We start from the raw sequence: 6000 nt of genomic DNA, 5'->3' as shown, positions 1-6000 counted from the left end.
CTAGCCTTGAGCTGAAGAGCTGAGGGACAGCCCCCAGGCCCAGAGTTCAGGCCCCATGACTGGACCCAAAAAAAAAAAAAAATAGAGTCTCACAGACTTTCTAGACTGGCTTCCAACTGTGATCTTCAGATGTCACCTTCCCGAGTAGCTAGGATTAAATGCTGGGCTTCTATATAAATGTTATTTTTTTTTTGGCACTGAGGATTAAACTCTCACCCCATCATAAGCCATATCCCCAGCCCCCTCAGTATTTAAGAAAACACACAGCCCTACCCTCTTCATACCCCAAGCTTCTTTGTGGACCCTACAGGGTTAAAATTCCCACATGTTATCCTGGAGGAAACCCGGGGAATCAACAGCACAACCACAGGCCCCCGCCCACCTCCCTCCTCATTCCCTTCTTTTTTGGGCAACTTCCTTTCTTTGCCCAAGATAAATAGGTCCACACACACACACAAAACCCACAGCAAGATGTTCATATTTATCTGCAAAGTAAGGCTTCTGGAATGTTCTCTGTCATTTCCAGATATTGTGCAGAATTCCGGCAAGGCACCTCAAACGGACTGAGCCAAAGAGGAGTAAAAAACCAAAAACCAAAAACCAAAAAACCTGAAAAAGATGCACATTTTTTATTTGGGGGGGGGGTGGGTAGTGCTTGGGATCGAATTGAAGCTCACAAAACCTTATGAGACAGGTTTTGGTAATCTTTTTCCCCAGATTGGCCTTGAATTCCTTTTTTTTTTTGCCAGTCCTGGGGCTTAAACTCAGGGCCTGGGCACTGTCCCTGAGCTTCTTCTTCTTTCTTTTTCTTTTTTTTTTTTCTTTTTGTCAGTTGTGGGACTTGAACTCTGGGCCTGAGCACTGTCCCTCAGCTCTTCAGCTCAAGGCTAGTGCTCTACCACTTGAGCTACAAAGCCACTTCCAGTTTTCTGATGGTTTATTAGAGATAAGAGTTTCATGGAGTTTCCTTTCTAGGCTTTGAACCATGATCCTCAGATCTCATCCTCCTGAGTAGTTAGGATTACAGGCATGAGCCACCAGTGCTTGGCACTCTGAACGCATTTTGCTCAAGGCTAGCACTCTACCACTTGAGCCACAATGCCACTCCTGGCCTTTTCTATTTATATGGCTGGCCTTTTCTATTTATATGGCTGGCCTTTTCTATTTATATGGTACTGAGGAATTGAACCCAGGGCTTCATGCATTGTAGGCAAGCATGAGTACATTTCTTTTTTTTTTTTGGGTCCAGTTGTGGGGCCTGAACTCTGGGCCTGGGCGCTGTCTCTCAGCTCTTCAGCTCAAGGCTAGTGCTCTACCACTTGAGCCACAGCGCCACTTCCGGCTTTTTCCTTTTTGCTTATGTGGTGCTGAGGAATCGAACCCAGGGCCTCATGCATGCAAGGCAAGCACTCTACCACTGAGCCACCTTCCCAGCCCCTTCATGAGATTCTTATCTCCAGTAAGTCACCAGAAAACTGGAAGTGGCGCTGTGACTCACCTTGAGCTGAAGAGCTGAGGGGCAGTGTCCAGGCTCAGAGTTCAAACCCCATGACCTACAAAATAAATAAATAAAATAATAAAAAAATTCCACTATATGCAGCATCTCATGCCTGTAATTCGGCTACTAGGAAGACAGAGATCAGGAAAGAGTCCAGCTTGGTTTAAAAAAAAAAAAAAGGGTTGGGAAGGTGGCTTCGTGGTAGAGAGCTTGCCTAGCATGCATAAAGCCCTGGGTTTGATTCCTCAGCACCACATACACAGAAAAAGCCGGAAGTGGCGCTGCGACTCAAGTGACAGAGTGCTAGCCTTGAGCAAAGGAATCTCAGGGACAGCGTCCCTGAGTTCAAATCCCAATTATTCCCCGAATTCAACCCACTGCTTTCTCAATACCTGTAAATGTCACAGCTATTTGTGTCTCCAAAGCCTTTCAGAAGGCTGTAACACCCCAGCCTCAAGCCTGAAAAGTCCCCAGAAAGGAGAATCTGACTTGGGCCAAGAAAGTAAAATTCCTTTGGATCTCTGAAGCAAGTCTACCTTCTTTTTTCTCCAGGCAACCAGCGAAAACCCGAAAGACCGAGCTTAAGACACAAAAAGCTTTCCTAAGAACCTCCCCCTCCACTAGCCTCTACCCCCCCCACAGATTCTCCTGTAGAGGTGGGGGGGGGCTCGGAGGGAGGGGTCACTCCCGCTTCTGCACTCTGAGGGCGGAGCCAACCTCTAGACTCCGCCCCCTGGAGAAGGCCAGCCCACATTCTTCTCATTCCTTTCTCTTACCCCATTGTTTGTTTGTTTGTTTTAAATGAGACTCTGCCAGGAATTCCTTTCTCAGGCTGTATTTGCTTGGGGAGTACTGCCAGCTGGGGTAGGGAACATTCCAGCACCCCTCCATGCCTCTTTGGCTTTGTGTGTGTGTGTGTGTGTGTGTGTGTGTGTGTGTGTGTCTGTGTCTGTGTCTGTGTCTGTGTCTGTGTCTGTGTCTGTGTCTGTGTCCGCGCGCAGGTCGTGGGGCTTGAACTCAGGACCTGAGCTCTGTCCCCGAGCTTTTTCACTCAAGACTAGCCTTACTATCACTTGAACCACAGCTCCACTTCTGGCTTTTTTGATGGTTGATTGGAGATGAGTCTCACAGGCTTTCCTGCCCTGGCTGGCTTTGAACCATGATCCCTAGATCTCAGCCTCCTGAGTAGCGGGGATTACAGGTGAGCCACCAGTTCCTGCAGTTCCTGACTATTATTTCTATTATTGTGGGATTTTTTTGTTTGTTTTGTTTTTGCCAGTCCTGGGGCTTGAACTCAGGTCCTGGGCACTGTCCCTGAGCCTCTCTGTGCTCAAGGCTAGTGCTCTACCACTTGAGCCACAGTGCCACTTCTGGCTTTTTCTGTGTATGTAGTATAGAGGAACTGAACCCAGGGCTTCATGCATGCTAGGCAAGCACTCAACCACTAAGCCATGTTCCCGGTCCATCCCTGAGCTGCTTTTGCTCAAGGCTAGCACTCTCCCACTTGAGCCACAGCGCCACTTTCAGCTTTTTCTGTTTATGTGGTACTGAGGAATCGAATCCAGGGCTTCATGCATGTGAGGCAAGCACTCTACCACTAAGTTACAGTCCCGGCCCTATTGTTATTTTTAATGCAGAGCTGTGGCTGTAACCCAGAGCCTCACACGTGCTAGGCAAATACACACCATTGGGGTGTATCCCAAGTGTCTATTTTGCCAGCAAGTCTCTGTGTCCCCCTCAGCTCTCTGTTGGCTCACCCTTCAGTTATGAGGTCACATCATGTTCCTGCTTCTCCCCAAGTAGGAAAACTTTGAACTTGTTGAATTGGACCTGTGGCAAATCACAGCAAGTTCAGGCAGCCCCTGAACCCTGAATTACTGTCTTGGACTCCTAAGGCTGGAAAAACCTGCTGGTAATGTGTATGGCCTAATTTTTGTGATTAAAGATTCTAGATAATCCACCTGTGGCCGTCCTTGGGGAAGGTGGTGGGGGGTGCTTCCTTCATTCCAACAGTTTTCTGCCTGGAATGGGACAAGGAGAGGAGTAGGGAAGCTCGGGTACCTGCTTCCTGCCCATCTGCTCCGTATCACCATCCTCTCCATGGCCCACTGCAGTTGAGGAAACTGAGGCCCGGTCAGGATCGAAGTCACTCAGTTTGGATGTGGGAAGATGATTCCCAGCTGCCTCCTGGGACCTGCAGACCTCAACTCTGGGGACACTGAAGAGTAGGCAAGTGGCACAGGGACCATGTATAGGGTTCCAGGCTGGGGGGAAGATGACATGTGGTAAACTGAGTCAAGACTTCAGGAGAGCCAGTGCCAGTGGCTCATGCTTATAATCCTAGCTACTTAGGAGGCTGAGATCTGAGTATCACAGTTGGAAGTCCACGAGACTCTTATCTCCAATTAATAACCCAAAAGCCAGAAGTGGAACTGTGGCTCAAGTGCTAGCCTGGAGAAGAAAGAGCACAGGAACCACACCCAGGCCCTGAGTTCAAGACCCTGTAGTGGCTGGGAAGGTGGCTCAGGGGTAGAGTGTTCGCCTTGCATGCATGAGGCCCTGGGTTCGACTCCTCAGCACCACATAAGCAGAAAAAGCCGGAAGTGGCGCTGTGGCTCAAGTGGTGGAGCACTAGCCTTGAGCTGAAGAGCTGAGAGACAGCGCCCAGGCCCAGAGTTCAGGCCCATGACTGACAAAAAATAAAAAAAAAGGAACCTGGACTGTTGGAGGAACAGCAAGGAGGCCCAGAAGGGAGATGGGGAGTGGGGGAGGGAGGAAGAAGAGGCAGGTGGGGCCTGTGTACCTCAGGAAAGACTTAGACATTAACCCAGGCCAATGGAGGCTCAGGCCTACTGCAGGCAGACTCATTGCTCAACTACACCCTCTTTTGGTTTCATAGAAAACAGATGAAGCCAGACACGGGTGGCTCATGCCTGTAATCCTAGCTACTGAGGGGGCTGAGATCTGAGAATCTCGGTTCAAAGCCAGCCTGGGCAGGAAAGTCCATAAGACTCTTATCTCCAATAAAAGACCACCAGAAAACCAGAAGTGGTGCTGTGGCTCAAGTGGTAGAGTGTTAGCCCTGAGCTAAAGAGATCAGGGACAGCGCCCAGGCCCAGAGTTCAAGCCTCACAACCAAAGAATAAATAAGTAAATTAAAAAAAAAAAGAGCCGGGCGCTGGTGGCTCTCGCCTGTCATCCTAGCTACTCAGGAGGCTGAGATCTGAGAATTGAGATTCAAAGCCAGCCCTGTCAGGAAAAGTCTGTGAGACTCTTATCTCCAATAAACCGCTAGAAAACCAGAAGCGGTGCTGTGGCTCAAGCTGTAGAGCCCTTGCCTTGAGCTGAAGAGCACAAGGTCAACGTCCAAGCCCAAAGTTCAAGCCCCACAACTGAGAAAAAAAAAAAAAAAGTCTCAAGGACTTTGCTGCCCAGGTTGGCTTTGAACAATGATCTTCTGATCTCAGCCTCCTGAGTAGCTAGGATTATGGGCATGAGCCACTGGCACCCAGCCTGAATTTTTCTTTTCTTTTCTTTTTAATATGGGTAACTAGCCAGGCATCACAAGGCTGAGCTGAGGCCCTGGGACATCTGGGAAGGTGTTGCATTGATGTGTCTGAAGTTTCCCCATAGCCTCAAACCCTCAGCCGGAGGTGGAGAAGAGCAAATGAAGCATTTGGAGGCTGTCTTCAGTCAGCTTTGAGCAGAAGACAAACAAAAGTGAGAGGCCCTTGGATTTCAAGCCCCAGTACCAGCAGAAAAAAAAAAAAAAAAAGTTAGTCAAGTGCCAGGTAGCTCATACCTGTAAGCTACTCAGGAAGCTGAGATCTGAGGACTGAAGTTTGAAGCCAGCCTGGGCAGGAAAGACCGTGAGACTCTTACTGCCAATAAACTACTCAACAAACAAACAAACAAAAAGCCAGAAGTGGTGCTTGGCTCAAGTGGTAAAGCGGTAGCCTTGAGTACAAAGAGGCTCAGAGACAGTGTTTAGGTCCAGAGTTCAAGTCCCAGGACCAGCAAACAAACACATAAACTATCTACCGATTCCTCCCCCATATACTGCTAAACACTGAAATCCTCAGATCTCAGCCTCCGGAGAGCTATGATACGGGTGTGACCCAGTAGCCTGGTCTGAGATGAGTTTTCTGTGTCCAGCGTGGCTCAGTTGGCTGGTCAGTGGCTGGATACCCAACTCAGCCACGCTGGAAACAGACACCCTCTCCAGTGCCCATACCGTTTAGGGGCATTTTGTGGTGTGGTCCTGGCTTTACTTGAGTCTGGGCCACAGCTAACTTGAGAAATGAGAACTGGCAGAGGTGTGGCAGAATGCATGTGCTGGTTGCTGCATTGTTAGGTTTCATCACCCTCTGGTGGCCACGTGCTTTACTACTGGCTCTTCCCACCAGAACAATCTCAGTCAGCAGTTGCTCATAAATTGGTTACTTAGTGTACAGTAGAAGCCACATTTATTCAGTCTGTGGTCTGGGACCTGGTTACCATGT

The sequence above is a fragment of the Dipodomys ordii genome, unplaced genomic scaffold (assembly GCF_000151885.1).
Source record: "Dipodomys ordii isolate 6190 unplaced genomic scaffold, Dord_2.0 Scaffold64, whole genome shotgun sequence".
Lineage (NCBI taxonomy): Eukaryota > Metazoa > Chordata > Mammalia > Rodentia > Heteromyidae > Dipodomys > Dipodomys ordii.
This window is presented reverse-complemented; position numbering follows the sequence as displayed.